Genomic DNA, 20531 nt, shown 5'->3' with positions numbered 1-20531 from the left:
AGGATCCACTTTTAAAATTCAATTAGCAAGATTTCAGGCAAACAAAGAAGATTCAAAATAGGTCTCATAAGACAGAGTTCTCCTGTTGGTTGAGGCTCTGGTTGGGTGAAGCTCAGAGCCACATGGTTGGCCCCATTTCAGGGCTGACAGTCATAGCAAGTGTAACTTTCCTAGATGTGAAGTGTTGTCCTGTTGAATCTCAGGAGCCCATGGCATTTGTGTTCAAAAGAAGAGTCACTTCCTTTGGGAGGACTGACCTTTAGCTGGAGGCTTTGTTGTGTGAGATCCTAGAGCACAGGGCCCCAAAGGCCAAGGAGATATAAACCTCTTTGTGTCAATGCTATGAATAAAGTAATCCAGTCACCCCTGAGACTGGGCAAGAGGCTGGGGTAGGAATCACATAGGCTGGGTCTGGGAGTCTCTGGATCTTTTGCAGTTCTCTTTAGTGCCACACAGTTTAACAGTGCATTATTCTATAACTGCTTTGTGATGTCTGAGTTTTTACATCCTTAACTAGACTGCTGTATTTGTTTCCCAAGGCTGTCGTTATAGAGTATCACAAACTGGTTGGCTTAAAATAATAAATTTGTTGTCTTGGAGTTCTGGGGGCTAGAAGTTCAAAATCAAGGTGTTGACAGGGCCAAGACTATTCAGAGACTGCCATAATTACTTTATTGGACCAATTATGAGCCACCCTCAAATGTAAGGCCACATTTTCTTATGAAATATGTAGGGGATTTGCTGGCAATCCTTGGAGTTCCTTGGCTCATAGACACATCACTCCAAACTCTGCCTCTGTCACCACATGGCCATCTTTTCCCTGTGTCTCTGTCTCTGTGTCTCTTCTCTGCTTATCAGGACACGGTATGATCTCATCTTAACTATTTGCAACTACCCTATTTCCAAATAAAGTCACATTCTGAAGTAGGGGGAATTAGGACTTCAACATATTTCTTTGAGGACACAATTCAACCCATAACAATCTCCCTTAAGGAAAAGGACAGTGTCTCATCCTTTTTTTTCACTCCATGGACACTTAACTCAGGAAATTCCGCAAGTTTCCTGCTTTGGGCAGATGTGAAATAAAAGGAAGGACTATGATTTAAAAAATGACACAAATGTTATGTAAGGCAGGAAAATGTATTTAATTGTAGTGAAATAATATTTTGATATTAATTGATATGTGTTTTCCTATAATCTTTTTATTTATCATATAGCTTTCCCCCCATTCTTGAGATACGGATTGTCTTTGGGAAGGTTGTTACAGAAAAATCAGAGAACAAGAGTGAAATATTACCTTTTGAGTTTTAAAAGCTTAGGTCTAGGAAGAAGACAAAAGGATTTAAAATAATATTTGGTTAATCAAAGCCAGTTTATCCCCTCTCCCTTATGTCAACCTGAGATTAAAATCTACAGAACTGAGCAGGGAAGAAGAGGAGCATCTGAGAGAAAGCAAGACATTATTGGTTACTGAGCAGGGGTCCTGTGGCTTACCCTCAGGGCCAATTCCTGGGGCCAGTGAAGGAAGTAGAACCTTCCCCAGAAAGATATAGGGATTTAGGAGAAGAGAAAAGTTGTACCTTGTTTCCAGGGAGGTCACAAGATTTGTAGGATTTTCCTGTCCAGAAGGGGTAGAAGTACAGCTGAATGTTTCCTGTATCTTTGAGAGGGGCACACAAGTACCTGAGACAGAGCTGGGCTGGAGAGGCCTGTGGTCACATGCAAGGGGCTGAGAATGACTTTAGGACTGGGCCCCAGCTGAAGACAGACATCTCAATAGATGCAGGTACAGGCAGATAATAACTAAAGGCCAAGTCCTCTTCTCCAGCCCACCCCACCCCACCTAGATTTCAAGTCAACCCCTAAGGATGGCTCCCTGAATTGACATACTATGTTTCTACTCCTATGTGGAATGAGACTCATAAAATAAATTATGTTTGGTTACTAAAAAATAAAGTCTATTTCTTTCAACCTCTAATTTGTGGTCTGAGATTTATTCCAGCTACATAAAGAAAATGATCATTCTAAATGTACAAGTTGCTTCTTCTTTGTAGGTGGGCAGTGGGAACTGAAACTGTCCTCTGAGCAGCCAGGTACTCCCAAGTGTGACCTGTCATTTTCCCAGACTACAGAAATTATTGCTGAAATCTCACTGATTGGGCCTCTAGGAGGGAAGGAACGGGAAGTGGAAGAAGTGGGTGGGGAGGCGGGTGTGTGATTAAACCACTCAAGTTATATTTTAGACCTTGGATATATTGCTCTGAGAGTGACTCTGGACCTTTTAGAGGGGAAGTTCTGAGCAGCTCTGAAACTGGAGGTACCTGGAGGAAGCTCAGTTGTTACCAAGGAGCAAGTGTGCTGAAATTATGGTGTCAGTGTCACCAGCCCCTGCTCAGAAGGCATCAGAGGAGAAGAGACAGTTCTGTGTGATAGGCCACGGGTTATCATTTAAAATCATCTCCTCTCTGAAAAACTATGACCTCACATTTGAGGGTATCTCATAATTGGTCCAATAAGGTAAAATATGCCAGTCCCTGAATAGTCTTTCAGTTTGGGGGAAGAGACATGGAGAGAAAAGGAGGCAGAAAGAGAAGAGAAGGAAGGGAACAGAAGCCATCTGAAATAAATGATCTCATTAAAGGACATTTTGGAGGAGAGGTCAGAGTCAGAATGAGCCTTTGGAGTTGGACTAAGATTTGAGCGTCTGTTTTGAGACTCACTACATGACCTTGAGCAAATATTTTTAACCACTCACTGCCTTGAGTTTCCAATTTGTAAAATGGGATGTGTTATGTGAAGACCTGATGAATTTTGCTACTTTGGCTCTGAATATTCATTTCTAAATAAATTGTTCATCATTTTCATTTTTATTTTAACAACCCAGTGTGGTTGACAGCCTCTGATGTGGTCCCTGATGACCCCTATTTCCTGGTAGTCACAGCCTTGTGTAATCCCTTCTCCTTGAGTGTGGGTTGGACCTAGTGACTTGTTTCTAATGAACAGAATATGGAAGAAATAATGGGATAATACTTCCTATATTAGGTTATAAAATGACTGGCTTCTGTCTTTCATTCATTCTCTTTGTCTTTTTTTCTCTCCCTCTCTCCTTCTCTTGGATTACTTGCACTGAGGAAGCATGCTGCCACGTGGTCAGCAACTCTGTGGAGATGGCCACATGGTGTGTTGGGGGAACTGAGACCCTCAGAGCAACAACACAGAGAAACTGAAGCCTGCCAATGGACCAGGTAAGTGAACTTAGGAGTGGGTCCTTCATTCCTGATCAAGTCTTGAGATGACTGGAGCCTCAGGAAACAGCTTGGCTGTAATGTCATGAGAGTCCCTGAGCTGGAGGCACTCAGCTAATCTGCGCAATACTTGTGTCCCACTTTGATGATTTTATGCTTATTGGACATGGTGAGCAGAAAGTAGCAACTATTCTAGACATATCGATAAGACATTTGTATGTCAGAGTAGGGGATAAATTCCACAGAAATTCAAGGACCTGCCACTTTGGTGAAAGTTCTAGGGGTCCAATTATCTGAGATATGAAGAGATTTCTCATCTAAGGTGAAAGGCAAATTGCTGCACCTGGTTCCTGTTACCATTAAGAAAGAGGCACAATGCCTACTGGTCGTCTTTGAATTTTTGAGGCAACATATATCTCATTTGGACATGCTAGTTTGACCCATTTGCTGAGTGACCTGAAAAGCTGCCTGTTTTGAGTGAATCCCAGAATAAGAGTAATCTGCAACAGGTCAAGCTGCTATGCAAGCTGTTCTGATAATTGGGCCATATGACTCAGAAGATACGATAGTACTTGAAGTATTAGTGTCACATAGGGATGCCATTGGAGTCTTTAGCAGGCCCTATCCTACAGGTGAATCACAGCACAGACCCTAAGAATTTTTTAGCAAAGCCATGCTTTCTCCTTTTGAGAAACAATTTTTGGCTTGTTACTGGGACTTAGTAGAGACTGAGTGCTTGACCATGAGTTATCAAGTTGCCATATGACTTGAGATGCTCATCGTGAACTGGGTATCATCTGGTGCAGCACTGCATCATCAAAGGAAGTAGTATGTATGAGACTGGATTTAAGCAAACCCTGGAGGCATGAGTAAATTGCATGAGGAAGTAGCCCAGATGCCCATGCCCCTTACTCCTGCTACATTTCCTTCTTTCTCTCAACCACATCGATGGCTTCATGGTGAGTTCCCTAGGATGAGTTGACTAAGGATAAAAGCACTTGAAGTTGGTTTACAGATAATTCTTCATGATATGCAGGCACCATCTGAAAGTGGACAGCTGTAGCACTACAGCCCCACTTCGGGACAGCCCTGAAAAACAGTGTTGAAGGGAAATCCTTCTTGTGGGCAGGACTTTGGAGAGGGCATATAGTTGTTCATTTTGCCTGGATTGATAAATGTCCAGACATATGGGTCTACATCAATTTGTGGGCTGGAGCTAATGATTTGGCTAGATGGTCAGGGAGTTAGAAGGATCTGGGGAAGAGATATGTGGATAATCCTCTCCATATGGACACAGGACATGAAAATACTTGTGTCCCGTATGAATGCTCACCAAAGAAAGATTTAAATAACGAGGTGGATAGGATGACTCTTCCGTGGATGTCAACCAGCCTTCTCCAGTCACTCTTGTTATTGCCTATCGGGTTCATGAGCAAATGGCCATGGAATCAGGATGGAGGTTATGCTTGCTCAGCAACATGAATTTTCACACTTTCAACATGGACTTTTTAGATAAAGCCACTACTGAATGTCCAATCTGCCAATAGCAGAGACTAACAAGGAGACCCCCAAATGGCATTTCCTGGGGGATCCGCCAGTCACCTGATTGCAGGTTAATTACATTGGTCTGCTTCCATCATGGACTGGATAGCATTTTGTCCTTATTGCATATGGATTTGATTTTTCTGCTTGTCTTCTTGCAATGCTTCTGCCAAAGGTACTATTTATGAACTGACCAAATATTTTTATCCAAAAACATGGTATTCTACACAGCATCACTTCTAACCAAGGAACTCACTTTATAACAAATGAAGTTAGGCAATGGGTCCATGCTCACGGGATTCACTGGTCCTATTGTGTTACTTATAATTCTGAAGCAACTGTTGTGGTAGAATGGTGTAATCAGCTTTTGAAGGTTCATTTATGGCATCAAGTAGGTGGGAACACTTTGCACGGCTAGAGCAAGGTCCTCCAGATAGCAATAAATGCTCTAAATCAATATCCATTATATTGCTGTTTCTCCCATAGCAGAATTCACAAATCTAGGAATCAAGGGGGTAGAAAGTGAAGTTGTTGCTCTCATTATTACCCTAATGATCTTCTAGTACAATTTTTGTTTCCCATTCCCACAACTTTAGGTCCTGCTGCTCTGGAAGTCTTAGTTCCAAAGAGAGGAAAGTTCCTACCTGGAGACGCAATAAGGATTCCAATGAACTGGAAGTTAAGACTGTCACCTGGCCACTTTGGGCTCCTAAGGCCACTGAATCAAGGCAAACAAGGGATTTACTAGATAGCTATGGGGATTGATCTTGACTATCAAAAGGAAATTGAGTTGCCATCACACTATGAGTATTTCTGGAATGTGGGAGATCCTCTAGGGCAACTTTCAGTATACCAATATTTTGTGATTATTAACTCAGGGGAAAACTACAACAACCTTCAATTCCGGTAGGACTGCTAATGGCCCAGACCCTTCAGGAATAACATTTGGAACCAGACAAAGAAATGTGACCAATTGCAAACAAAGGAATGTAATCATTATGAGTATTTTTTTCTTTATTTAGATATGCATATGTTTGTGTATATATATTGAGCAAATATTTTTTTCCTTTTTCTCTTTCATCTCCTTAACTAAGATATGCTATGTGTAATTAACATCATATCTCAATATTTAAGCTATAGGATATCAAAGAGTGATGTGTGAATTAGATAGCAGGAGAATAAAGATCACTCAACACAAAAAGGATTTTCATTCTCCTTTGGTGGAAGGATTAACACAGGGGTTGGCAAACTATGGCCCAAGGGCTGGCCATCTGCTTTTGTAAATAATGTTTAGTTGGAAAACAGCCACATTCATTCAGTTACATATTGTCCATGGCCACTTTCATGCTACCATTGAATAGTCGCAACAGAAACCATGTTGCCTCCAAAACCTAAAATATTTAGTATTTGGTCCTTTAAGAAAGAGTTTTCTGACCTCTGGGTTAGCATGTTACTGGTTTTATGGGGATAGTTGTATTATGTTAGGCAGAAACATGACTTTGTTTTTATCTTTATTTGGAGATTAAATATGGAGGAGATAAGCATGGGTGCCAAGTTGACAAAGGTTGGATTGTGGTGGCTTTGTAAGGTGTCACCTTGGCCAGGCTGAACTACATTTCTCAGAATTCCCTTTCTTGTATGTTTCCAGTTAGGCTGGACCACAAGAGAGATTCTCGTGGGCAATTTGGAGAGTGTAAGTGAAGCAATAGCTCACTTTTTTTGTAGTTTACATACATTGTCTGCTGGCTCTCCTTGGTGTGGGACAGTAGCCAAGATTGGAACTGCTCCATCTTCTCCTGGATCCTCTTTCAGCTTCTCTTTCATTCAGAGGAGTACTAGATGTCTTCACTCCTGTTGCGAGATGCACTCTTGATTGCTAATATGTACTCAGTGTGTGTGTGTGTGTGTGCTTGTGCATGTGTGCATGCATTTGTATGTATGTGTTTACCTCTGTGACAAAAGGTTTCTGCATGACCAAGTCATAAGCAAGAACTGACGTAGGTTTTATGCACCAGCTTGTGCTCTCCCCACTTTACATCTTGACTGCCTGCCCTGAGGACTTCAAGTTCCAGTATCAGATGCAATGACGACAACCTTAGACTGTTTAGCCAGATCCTACAACTGTATCAGGTCAAATCTCTGAATATATGGATGACTAACCCATTATGTACAGATATTTCATAGAGGAACAATCTCTCTGACTAAACCCTGACTAATATGCCCAATAATCATTTATAAAGGTGTTTAAAATATTCAAGTAGATAGATTTATTTTTTTTTTTGCTATACTTTTGTTGTTAATTTCTTTTTTTTTTTAAGATTTTATTTTTAAGTTATCTCTACACCCAACGTGGGGCTCAAACTTACAACCCCAAGATCAAGAGCCACATGCTTTACCGACTGAGAAAGGCAGGCACTCCTTCTGTTGTTAATCTCTAAGTCTTATCACATTTTGTTCAATGAAAGTGCTTGTATGAGTACTGCCTTTTAAAGTTTGTGAAGAATTTAGAGTACTGCCTTTAGAGTTTTTCTTTATGACCTACTACACTGTCATTTTTTGTAACTGTTTCCACATATGTTTCAGAACAATGTGTAGTCTCTGTTGAGTGCAAAATTCTATATAACTTGTTACTATGCTATATAAATTCTGCATATAATTAATTTTGTCTATTTGATCTATTTTAAAGAGAAGTGTGTTAACATCTTCTAATGTGACAGTGGCCCTGTCAATTTCTCTTTGTATTTCTAGTATTTTTGCTTTATACATTTTTTATTATGTTATGTTAATCGCCATACATCATTAGTTTTTGTTTTGTTTTTTAAGATTTTATTTATGTATTTGACAGAGACAGACACAGCGAGAGAGGGAATACAAGCAGCAGGAGTGGGAGAGGGAGAAGCAGGCCCGCTGATGAGCAGGGATCCCAATGTGGGGCTCGATCCCAGGACCCTGGGATCACGACCTGAGCCAAAGGCAGACACTTAACGACTGAGCCACCCAGGCGCCCCACATCATTAGTTTTTGATGTAGTGTTCCATGATTCATTGTTTGCGTATAACACCCAGTGCTCCACTCAGTACGTGCCCTCTTTAATACCCATCACCAGGCTAACCCATCCCCCCACCCCCCTCCCCTCTAGAACCCTCAGTTTGTTTCTCAGAGTCCATAGTCTCTCATGGTTCGTCTCCCTCTCCGCTTGAAACTATATTGTTAGGTGCATAAAAGTTCATGACTGGTATAACTTCTTGATGGACCATACATTTTATCAATATGAAATATCAATTTTTGACCCCTTTTAATGTTTTTATACCATCTTATTATCTGCCACTGCTATTTAATTAGTAATTGAAATAATATGTAAAGTGCTTAGTATCATGACTGAACAATAGTACACAGGCAATAAATGATAGCTGCTGCTATTATTGTTATCATTATAATAATTATTATTCTGGGTCCCTCTGTGTACAGGTTGCCTGGTCTCTTTGGGGGACAAAGAGGAAAAGAAAGGACTGAAGGACTCTAGGTTAAGAAAAAGAGCAAGTGCCTCGCAGGCACTGCATAGTGATGCTTAGAGCTCTTTCTCCCCTGAAGAAGGTGATGGAAACTCCACGGAAGAGAGGCCCCAGGCTTGGACAAATCACCAGAAAGCCTGCCAAGAGAGGTCGCCTAAGCAGCCAAGAGAAAATAATAGAAACAGATTTTCTTGTTGGATTTTGGCCTTTCTGCTTTTGAGGTCCAGCTGAAACCAGGAATAGAAAAAAGCAAAACAAGGTCAGACCCAGTAGTAGACATGTTGCTGTGGTTGGAAGGTCAGATTGATCTCTCCTGAGATCCCCTCATATTTTGGCACATTCAGGCCTATAAAAGCAATGCCCACAGCAGTGATAATTCTCCACCCTCAGTGGAATTCTCAACTCTGCCAAACTTGGATGTATTTAAGATTCTGGTCTCACTGCCTCATTCCCCACATCTTCATCTCTCAGGTCTGCCCTGCAGTTGGATCCATTTTTATTTTATTAGATGTCCTTGTTTCTGTGTGATGTTCACTATCAATTGCTAGCATGCACTCAGTATGTATGTATGCTTATGCATGTGTATGTTTGCCTGTGTGTGTGTGTGTGTGTGTGTGTGTCTGTCTGTCTTTGGAGCCCCTAAATCAGAGCAGCCTTGCTAAATGGACACTTGATTGCTTAAAATCCCTTGACCCCAAATCCCTCCACCTGCCTGAAATTCTTCACTTCTTTACTTCTCTACCTTGCTGCCTGAAATTCATAGTATCACAAGATTAAAGCTTGAAGGTGCCTTAGAGATTAATTAGTCCAAGCATCTCATTTCACTAAAGGGGGAGGTGGAATTCAGAGAGGTGAAGTGATTTGCCCCAAATCACACAACTAGTAAGAGGCAGCATAGAGTGTCTGGGGGTGGGAGAAAGTTCATTCCAGGAGGTAGGAATGGATAAAACGGAGGTTGGGAGGCACATGGCCTCTACTGTTCTGGCCCTGCTACTAACAACACAACATACTTTGAAGAGAAAATCCCAACTACAAGAGCAGCACAGCAACAACAACTACAACTCATCTGTACAGCGTTTAAAATCCTTCCATATACATTATCTCACGTAATTTTACTCCATGAGAAGTAGCTATTATTCCTAGTATAGTGAAGATAAAAATGGGGCCAAGAAAATAGGAAAATGTATGGAAAATAGATAATGTATCCTTGGGAGTGTGCTGGATATGTTGGTTGTCTGTCTGTCACTATCCCCCTCTTTCCCCTTTCCAAGAAAACCACAATTTTGTTCAGGTTTCTCTGTTCCTCCCATATCCCTGTGCCTCGGGGAAGATGACCTCACCCCCCAAGTTCTAGGGATGGCTTTGATTGGCTAAAGGGTATCTCCATCTCCATGGCAGTGCGTGATTCGAGGAGGGGCACGTGAGGCTAATTGGCCATTTTGATGGGATGAGAAGCTGCGTGTACACTATAGTGTTCCGGAAAGCCTTTCCTGACGCTTTTGAAAGAGCACTGGAACCTCTTCTCCTTTCCCACTAGAGGGGAATGAAGAATCATGCTGTTCCAATTGCTACAGGACCACAAGACCAGCCGGCTCAGGATGAAGCTGATAGACGACGGCAAGCGAGAGAAGTAGAAAGAATCTGAGTCTTTTAGGATCTCACTGAGTTGCTAGAGCAACCAACCCTAGAGCTTGCCTTACTTTTGGACATATAGTTAAGTGAGCCAATATATCTCCTCTAGAGACTGGTTTGGGAGAATTTTCTTTCTTTCTTTTTTTTAAAGATTTTATTTATTTATTTGAGAGACACAGAGAGAGCACGAGCGAGGGGGAGGAGCAGAAGGAGAGGGAGGAGCCGACTCCACGCTGAGCAGGGAGCAGGATGCGGAGCTCGATCCCAGCACTCTGGGATCATGACCTGAGCCGAAGGCAGACATCTAACCGACTGAACCACCCAGGCACCCCAAATTTTCTATTACCTTTAGCATCCTACAGCAGGGACAAGGGGATGAACCTCATGGCTGAGCATAAATTCAGCTTACTTCTATAAGGAATGACTCTGCTGGGTTTTCTGGTACATTTAAAAACATCTCTCTCTTCAATAAATATAAAGTACAATATGAAGGAGCTGGAAAAATAGAAAATATTTTTCTTGCAGATCCTTTTAACCCACCATTAGAGTAAGCATTTCTGTATGGCCTGTAAAGTGTGCCAGCTTTGAGCCAGACTATATTCAAACCCTGGCTCCATGGTTCCCAGCGCGTGATCTTAGGTAATTTAATTGGCCTCTCTGTGCCACAGTATCCTCAACGGCAACACTGGGTTAGTAACAATGCCCACGTAACAGAGTTGCAGAGAAGATTAAATAAATTAATATATGTAGAGAGTTTCAAAGTGTGACTATACAGTAAAGGCTCAAAACATTTAAATATTTTTATGGTGAAAAGCTGATTATTATCAATAATTATTATCAATAATATATGCTAGTAATAATACATACAAATGTGGTTCTGGTATATTTATTAATCTATAACCTATCATGGGCCAAGTATCTGGGTAGGTATTTTACACGTGTTTTCTCTAATTCTGATAATAACTCTCTGAAGTAGGGTTGATTCACTTCATTTTCAGATGAGGAAACTGGTGTTCACAGAGCCCAAGGGATATAGCCAAAGTTACATGGCTAGTGGCTGCAGAGCCAGGGTTTGAACCCAGCTATAACTACCATGCAGCTTCCCAGAGCACCTCTTAGTCAATCATCCCGGTGGGGAACAATGAATTTAGGGTCAAGAACAACCCTAAGAAAGAGCAGAGAAAAAAGCGTGCAAATAGAAGTCAGCCACAAAAGAACTAGATGAGTTTGGAGATTGGAAAAGGCTCAGATCCCTACTGAAGCCATCCCCTGAGCTCTGTGCTTGTTTCCAAATGACCAGAATTGCAGTAGAAGGTACTTTTTCCTCTGAACAATGTTTCCCAAGTCTGAGAAGACGGGATGCACTAGGGATTCTTTTAGCGTTGCCATTTGAGAATGGAAAAGCAGGGAAGATGGGAAGGGGGTGGAATTCGAAATTCAAATGGTATCTGATAAAATCACTTTGGACTTGCTTTTTTTTTCCCGCCATCTTGGAGTCTGTGGAGGCCTGCTGGGAACAGGACTTCTATAACGCCAAATAATGTCTGGAAGGCTGTGGTCCAAGGCCATTTTTGCTGGCTATAAGCGGGGTCTCCGGAACCAGAGGGAGCACGCAGCTCTTCTTAAAATCGAAGGTGTTTATGCTCAAGATGAAACGGAATTCTATCTAGGCAAGAGATGTGCTTATGTGTACAAAGCAAAGAACAACACAGTGACTCCTGGTGGCAAACCAAACAAAACCAGAGTAATCTGGGGAAAAGTAACTTGTGCTCATGGAAGCAGTGGCATGGTTTGTGTCAAATTCCGAAGCAACCTTCCTGCTAAAGCCATTGGCCACAGAATCCGTGTGATGCTGTACCCCTCAAGGACTTAAATTTAATGAAAAGTAAATAAAGGTGTAGATTTGTTCTCTTGAAAAAAAAAAATCACTTTGGACTCCACAGTTATTAACCCCACGTTGGCTCATTCCTCTAAATCTTGCGCTCCCTCTCAAGTGTACTATACATTAAGCGCCAGAAATTATTGATCCCTCCTTTCATACAGCTAGTACATCTCCCTACCGCTGAAATGCAAAGAGGCAATAAATGCTGAATAAGATGTTTCTTCTGGAAAGACCAATAGTGAACACATTCTAAAGATGAGGCAGTGATAAGTATCTTTCTGAAAAATGGAGACCTGCTGTAGGAAGACCTGCCCTGGAGGATTTGCTAGGGAATTTTTTTTACTAGGGGGATTCACCCCAAGCACATTCACTCAAATAATAAAATGATAGTGGTGTTTGAAAGAATTTAGAAAGGTCTCTAAACTCCTTTCTTGTCAGAAAAGATTGTTATAAAATGTTCCAGATAGTTCTTTAGAGCTTCATTTGAAGACCTTGGCATAAGTCCAAAGCAAATCTCTGCCTTAAAGTCCTATTGGTAGAGTGATTAAGAGTTACGTGGTATTCTTTGCAGAGAGGTGTTCATTTGATGAGGAATTGGGGAAAGCTTTTTCATAACATTATGCAGCTTTTTGCAAGGACTTTAGTAAATTCTGGCTTCTGTCCTTGGTCAGAAGTTAACCACCTCTAGTTAAGATAATTAGTAGTATGTAAGACAATGCTTGAGGTTTAACTCAAAAGAGGGTGGGAGTGGAAGGATGCAGGGGAGGCAGAGACCAAGTCCCAGACCTTTGCCAGAAGCAAAGTGAGTGTGGTTGGTTTCTGAATAGGCCACAGACCAGAGAGTAATCAGAAGGATCTGATCTACAGAGATGTTGGTGTTGGTTCATTGTTCAGAGGATTCCTGGGATGGAAAGAGATGCTCAGCCCACTAAAGCCCTACTCAATTTGCAATTTTTTTTTTTTTTAAGAGTTATTTGAGAGTGGGGGTAGGGGCAGAGGGAGAGGATTTTCAAGAAGATTCCCTGCTGAGTGCAGAGCTGGACGCGGAGCTGATCTCATGATCCATGAGATCATGACCTGAGCTGAAATCAAGTCAGATGCTTAACGGACTGAGCCACCCAGGTGCCCCTGATTTGCAATTTTTAAAAAGATAGGTCTGGTGAAAAAGAACTTGGCTTACATTATCCCTAAAGTGAGTCACAGCACCTCACTCAATAACTAGACCTGGATGAATTCACAATGCAGAACCCCTAGTGTGCAGATGTGATCAAATATGCCTGAGGATGGAGTTTACACCGATGTCACAAGAATAAACTGTGAATCTTCTGCCTATAGATCTGAAGCCACTTAATGGGTAAATGTGATCAAAAGAAAAGCACACACTCAAAACATTCACAGGCTCTTCAACACTGATCCTGGACTTATACTGATTTACTGGGGCCCTGAATATTGGTAATGAGCCTTATGAAGGACATATGCTAAATGGAATTTTGACCCATTGTAACTCATAGTTGGTCCTATGGGACCTCAAACTCTTTTCATGGCTATTTCCCCATGACCTAAAGATACAGATAGTATTGGACAACCTCAGCAACTGGAAGCATCCTCACATTGACTTCTTGACTCAGGGAATATGGGCTATTATAACAGAGGGCTAAGTGTAAGTTCTTGGAATACCCTCTCATTAGCAAAATACAGAAAAGCAATATTACTGCATGACACCTATTATCACCTAGCAATATACTGTACAATTGTTTGCTTGTGTATGGTCTTTTTCCCTTCCTAGAATGTAGTCTCCTTGAGGGCAGATATTTTGCCTGTCATTGTTCATCTTCAGTGTCTAGGACATTGACTGGCACCTAATTTCTGAAGGAAATTTCAGAAGTCAGTTCCATCATCAAAGATTTGAAAGATACAGGTGTGGTGATTCCTACCACATTTCTATTTAAGTAAATATGGATGGGTCTTGGAGCATAAAAGTGAACAATCATAAACATAATCATCTGGCATTTCAAACTGCAACTTTTGTTCCAAATGCAGTGTTCCTACTGGAACAAAGAAATACTACTAACACCTGGAACACAGCTAATCATCTAGTAAATGCTTTTATTTTTACCCCTAGTCCAAAAATACTAACACTTGAGACAGGCTGATTTTACTTGGCAATGACAACAGTACAACTTCACTCCTACCTCAGCTATACACCAACTCTTTGCCTCTTTACTATATTTGTCAAACCAAATCTTGACTATCTCATTATCCCACAGGACATCATTATGGTTTGCTCTATTGATGACAGCATGCTTTTAAGAGTGTGTATTAATTAATTACTGTTGCATATTAAACTACCCCCAAAATCTGGTGGCTTAAAACAAAAATAAGTATTGATTTCTTAGAGTTTTTATGGATCAAAAATTCAAATAGGAAAGGGTAGGGAGGGCTTACCTCTACTGTGATGAAGGGAGCCTCAGCTAGAAGACTCCAAGGCTGGAGTTGGAATAATATGAAGGCTTCTTCGCTCATATGTCTGGTGATTGATACTGGCTGTTCCCTAGCTAGGTTCCAAGGGCCAGTGGTGGGAGAAAAAGAGAGAGGGGCCAGGGAGAGAGAGAGAGAGAGAGACATAAGCTGCATCTTTTTTATAACTTAGTCTTAGAAAGCACATAGCATCACTTAACTGTACTTCTTTGGTTGGAGTAGGCACCAGCTCCCACCCAGGTTAAAGAGGGGAGGAAATATCACCCACCTCTTAGTGGGAGCAGTGACAATCACATTGTAAGAAGAACATGTGGGATGGGATAAATATAAAGAGTGGATATATTTGGAAAATACAATCTGCCACAGATTCAGAAGTAGCAGGTACTGTAGATACATATGCATGCCAAAAAGTGGGAGATGAAGCCTTTGGAAATGCAGTCTACTAGTGATCAAATGCAATTAATGAACTATGACTGGATTCTGGTTTGAAAAAAACAGCTATAAAGGGGCGCCTGGGTGGCTCAGTTGGTTAAGCCACTGCCTTCGGCTCAGGTCATGATCCTGGAGTCCCGGGATCGAGTCCCGCATCGGGCTCCCTGCTCGGCGGGGAGTCTGCTTCTCCCTCTGACCCTCCCCCTTCTCATGCTCTCTCTCTCTATCTCATTCTCTCTCTCAAATAAATAAAATCTTTAAAAAAAAAAAACAGCTATAAAACAATGTAGTCTCCATCCATAATTCCCAACTTGAATATAAAACAAATTCCCCGTTCTTTCACTGTTCTATATAGGTGTGCTTATGGTGTTTAAATTCAAAATTTAGTCCATAGGTTGTAGAATATCAATATGAGGTCGTATTGGACTAAAGAAGAAGTGGACAACGCTCAGAAATTCTGCATGCAGTGTCTAATGAAACTTTGGATTGTCTCCCTTCAGAGAGGAAGTGAGTACATTTTTTGTTATTATGAAGAAGAGATGCATTATATTTAGTAGGAATTTGTGTGTGTGTGTGTCTAAATATGGAAACAAGGGTGTATGTGGATATTGAATATTCAAAGGGGTGAGTAGTAGTACCTAATGTTACACAGGAAAATTAACTTCTTAAAATAACCTGAGTCCATTTCTGTTGCTTGTAACCACAAAACCCAACTGATAGACCTCCCCATGTCAGAGAGAGTAACAGCAACCACAAGATGAGAAGTAAACTCCATCATCCAGACCAACAGAGGGGAGAGAAACAGCAATGGCATTCAGTGATGATGGAGGTTTTGGCTACCAACTTAAGACACCAGGAAAACTGCACCAGTAGCCATTATAGGATTAAATGAACCTTTGAAAAGCATTTACAACAGTGGCTAGGTAGTAAGGACCATAAAAGTGTTATTCAACAATAACAAATTAAATAGTGCTAGCATATAAATTTTGGGGGGATTTCCACAAGGAAAAAGAGGGAATTTGAGAGGTTAAATGTCCCAGTCATTCTATGATGGTGGTTCAGAGCCAAAGATACTTTTGCTACCTTTGAAATGGTTATCCACCTTAGTCTACGTACCATCATCTCTGCCTAGATGATTGCACTATCTTACTAATTGCTCCCTATGACTTCCACTCTCAACCTCCTTACAACTCATTCTTCACATTACAACCAGGATGATGAAATTGAAAGTCCAATTATGTCATTCTCCAGATGAAAACCTGCCATCATTCCTGCACTGCTGATGCCTGCCAATGTCTCAATGTTTTTTCAATTCTCCCTCTAATTTTGTAAAGTTCTCTTCAAGTGACCATGCTAAAAGAATAGTAAGCTCTAAACATCGAGTATATCTTTAGAAAGTTTACTATTCCTAGTGAAAAACAACATCAACAAAATTAATCTAACATCCATTGAATGATATATATGCAGTTACTATTTTACTATGCAGTATGGCAGTTAAATATAATCAGTGTATGAATGTATCAGGTATCAGGACTCAATCAGAGAAGCAGACCACCTTGAATATTATGGAAATTAGGACCTATTATAGCAATAAGACCTCTCACAATTAGGGAGAAATTTGGAGAAGTAAAGCCTAAAATACAGAGTTAGAGGATGAGAGAAAATTGCTAACCAACCCTCCTGACACATTGGCATGATGGGACAAGTTATGTCCTGCTGGAGAATTTGAGAAGCCAGGCACATCAGCTGCTGGAGTGGGTCTGTGAAGAGCTGGTGGAGAAATCTATGGTAAGCTATTGCCTTTCCATTTGCATTTGAGGGCAGGCCTGGGGTTGCTGTTGGTCAGCAGTGCCAGCAGCTGGAAAGAAGAGCTAGACACCTAGTTGGAAGAGCCAGGCTTATCTAGAACACATCAGCACTTCTAACATCTCTCATTGCATCCAACCACAACTTTCAGACAGTACTCCTATTTCCTTTCCTGCCTTCTAAATCTTGTGTACATTTTTTGTTTGGACCATCCAGAGAAGGAGATTCTGGACAAAGTTGTTCTAGCTTAGCCAGGTTGATACGGTACAAATTCATTACAACCGATAAACACTTAGATAAATTATTCATTGATATCTCTTTTAAACCATTTAACCAAATTGCTAGGTTTTGCTTTCTTGTTCTGTTGGTTCATGGACTCTTCAAGCAGGAAAATTTTTATTGTTTTCTCTGATTTTAGATATTCTTTCATCATCACCACAATCATACTAATACACACTGTCTTAGTCAACTTGAGCTGCTATAACAAAATACCATAGACCAGGTGGCTTAAAAAGCAAACATTTATTTCTCACAGGCTGGAGGCTGGGAAGTCCAACATGAAGGTGCGGCAGATTTGGTGTCTGTTGAGAGCTCTCTTCCTGGTTTGCAGATGGCTGCCTTCTTGCTGTGTGATCACACCGTGGAGAGAAAGAGGCCTCTGGTCTCTTTCTCTTCTTATAAGGATACCAATCCCATTATGGGAGCTCTATCCTCATGACCTCATTGACATCTAATTCCCTCTCAAATGCCCCACCTCCAAATACCAACATACTGGAGATTAGGATTTCAACACACGAATTTTGGGGGGACACATTCAGTCCAACACACACACACACACACACACCAGAAAGTACTAGATGTCTTTAAGGGGTATTGTAGATTGGTTCCCTAGAAGCAGATCCTGAAATGGGGATTCTTGTTCAAGTGATTTGTTGCAGTACTCTTAGGAAAGAGGAGTGAGGGAAGCAGGTTAGGGTAAGGGGATAATGTGGTCTCAACTGGATGCTAGCTTAAATCTGATCCCCTGGAAAAGCTCTAGAGCATAAATTGCACCAGTTAGCTCCATCTCAAGGCAAGGGCACTGGCTTTTTCTACCCTCATGCCATTTAGTCACTGGCTGAGGTCTGTTGGTAGGGTGATGGATGGGTGCAAAGCATTTGGCTCAGGGCAGTTCTCCAGAGAGCAGGCAGCTTCGAGAGTTATCATTCAATACTTAATTGGTAAAGGGGATGGGGTGGGGCCCAACTTCATCCACTGCAAGGTGCTTTAGGAGCAGAAACGTCTATATAGAAAATGTGTGGGAACTCAGCCAGCTGAAGCAGAAGACCCACAACAGAATCTTCTGTTTCTACTCCCTTTGTTTTTGTTGTGACTTCAGACATGCCACTGATTCTATAGCAGTTTGGTGTCTTGGCTCCTACTTTTAGATATCCTTCTGTAGTTCAGTGCTTGGTTATGGATGCTACATTTGCCATTGGACTCATGGTTCCTGTCTCCTCTCTTGTGTTACCAGCCTCAGGTTGTCTGGGGCTCATGTTTGGATGCCCACTTCTATTTCACTGCCTAGCAGGGTTCTCAGGCTCCCTTCTACCCTAGTACCCTACCTCCCACTGCAGCATTGTTATATGCAACATAACATAATCACACCCATGAAAAGAAAAAGACTTCCCACACATAACTGGTCTTTCCCTCATTCCAAAGAATTGCCTCTATGGTTTGCTTATTTGCTCTGATCCTACCATTGCTCTCTGTTTTACTCAGTATTTGTTATTTATTGCTGTGTAACAAATGATCCCCAAATGTACCAGCTGAAAACAACAAACATTATCTCATTGTTTCTGTGAGTTGGAAATTTGGGAGCAGCCTAGCTGGGTAGTTATAGTTCAGAGGGTCTCATGAGATTGCAGTCAAGATGTTGGCCATGATTGCAGTCATCTGAAGGCTGACTGGGCTGGAAGATCTGATATTCCAAGATGGCACCCTTACACAGTTCAGTTGGCAGAGGCCTCAGTTCCTTGCTGGCTGTTGGAAAGAGGCTGTGGTTTCTCACTACATGGAATTCTCCATGGGGATACTTGATTGTCTCCGAGACATGGCAGTTTACTTCCCCCAGAGTGAATGATCCAAGAGCAAGTGATCCAATGTCTTTTAAGACCTAGTCTCAGAACTTATAAACAGTCACTTCTGCCAAAATTATTTGTTAGACATGAGTTACTAAGTCCAGTCTACACCCAAGGGGAGTGGAATTAAGCTCCATTTCTTCAAAAGAGAAGTATTAAAGAATTTGTGGACATATATATTTTTAAGAATTTGTGGACATATTTTGAAACCAACACATACCTACCACATTAGCAGGGTCCCTGGGCAGCTGTTTCCTGGTCTTCACATACCTGGGATACTTGCAGGACTGAGGTAGCAGATTCTGAACCCAGAGGATGAGATTTACCTCCACAAAGGGATGATCACATGACCACTATTCTAGGGCATCTAAGAATTGGTGAGAGCAGAAGGATGCACAGTGAGGGGATAAAGGTAAGAGAAAATGGGCTGTGGGGTCAGATAGATTGGGTTTCAAGTCTTCACTTTGACATTTCTAAACTGGCTTGGAAAAGTCATTTAATTCAAGCCAATAATTTTTTTTTAGTATTAATCGTGTTACACAGTGCACTAGATAGTGGGGACAGGGTGCTGAAAAAAATTCACTTTTGTGGTGCTTATAGTCTGGTTAATCAAATAGACATTAAATAAGTCATTTCAATTGTAATGGGGGTTATGTCTATCAGAGCACACCCCAAGGAGATTTAGTCTTATCTAAGGAATAAAAGAAGACCTCCTTGGGGAAGGGACATTTTAAGTTGAAATTTGGAGGATGATTAAGAGTTAGCCAGGTAAGGGTCGCTTGGATGGCTCAGTCAGTTAAGCATCTCCCTTTGGCTCAGGTCATGATCCCAGGACCCTGGGATCGAGGCCCGCATAGGGCTCCCTGCTCACGGAGGAGTCTGCTTCTCCCTCTCCCTCTGCCCCTCCCTGCACTCATGTGTGCTCACTCTCTCTCTCTCTCTCTCTCAAAGTAAATAAATAAAATCTTTAAAAAAAAGAGTTTACCCAGGTGACAGGAACAGATAGTGCAAAGGTTGTGAGTTACTAAGACCCTTGAACTTCTAAGGAGACAAAACAAAGTCAGAGGGGCAGGAGTATTGATGGTGAAGGAAACAGTGGGGAGAGATGAGACTGGAAAGCTGGCTAGAGACCATACTTCTCTGAGTTTCAGAGGCAATATTAAGGATAGGGACCCATACCTAAGGTCCCCAACAATGGTCAGGTCAACTACTGACTTTTTAATATTCCACCAATAACTTGGAGCAGGTCATTTAATCATGGATTCATTTTTCAAGTTTTTTATTTTAATTCCAGTATAGTTAACATACAGTGTTATATTAGTTTCAGGTGCACAATATGGTGATTCAACAATTCTGTACATTATTCAGTGCTCATCATGATAAGTGTGCTCTTTAATTCCCACCCCCTACTATCCCCATCCTCCTGCCCACCTCCCCTCTAGTAACCATCAGTTTGTTCTCTATAGTTGAGTCTGTTTCTTGGTTTGTCTCTCTCTCTTTTTTTCCCTTTGTTCATTTGTTTTGTTTTAAATTCCACTTATGACTGAAATCATATGGTATTTGTCTTTCTCTGATTGACTTATTTCACTTAGCATTATACTCTCTAGCTCCATCCATGTTGTTGCAAATGGCAAGATTTCATTCTTTTTATGGCTGAATAATATTCCTGTGTGTGTGTGTGTGTGTGTGTATACCACATCTTTTTATCCATCTATCAATGGACAGTTCAGTTGCTTCCATAATTTGGCTATTGTAAATAATGCTGCAATAAGTATAGGGGTTCATATGTCCTTTTGAATTAGTGTTTTTGTAGTCTTTGGATAAATACCCAGTAGTAGAATTACTGGATCATAGGGTAGTTCTATTTTTAATTTTTTGAGGA

General features: G+C 41.2%; 1 long non-coding RNA gene and 1 pseudogene across 3 annotated transcripts in view; one reads left to right on the top strand and one right to left on the bottom strand.

The window, feature by feature from the left end:
- Positions 1-20531, bottom strand: part of LOC144379361 (uncharacterized) — a 215243-nt gene that overhangs the window by 17614 nt on the left and 177098 nt on the right. The window contains exon 5 of one of the 3 annotated variants that reach the window (XR_013442194.1): positions 14265-14368. The exons of 1 other annotated variant lie outside the window; for it this stretch is intronic. This is a non-coding gene — a long non-coding RNA (uncharacterized LOC144379361). Of the gene's footprint in view, positions 1-14264; positions 14369-18820; positions 19017-20531 lie in introns of those variants that run through there. One more of the 3 variants, XR_013442196.1, reaches the window with a different exon arrangement.
- LOC118554265 (large ribosomal subunit protein eL33 pseudogene) lies at positions 11408-11856 on the top strand (annotated as a pseudogene).

This window comes from Halichoerus grypus, chromosome 10 (genome assembly GCF_964656455.1).
Source record: "Halichoerus grypus chromosome 10, mHalGry1.hap1.1, whole genome shotgun sequence".
In the NCBI taxonomy this organism is placed as follows: Eukaryota; Metazoa; Chordata; class Mammalia; order Carnivora; family Phocidae; genus Halichoerus; species Halichoerus grypus.
This window is presented reverse-complemented; position numbering and strand designations above follow the sequence as displayed.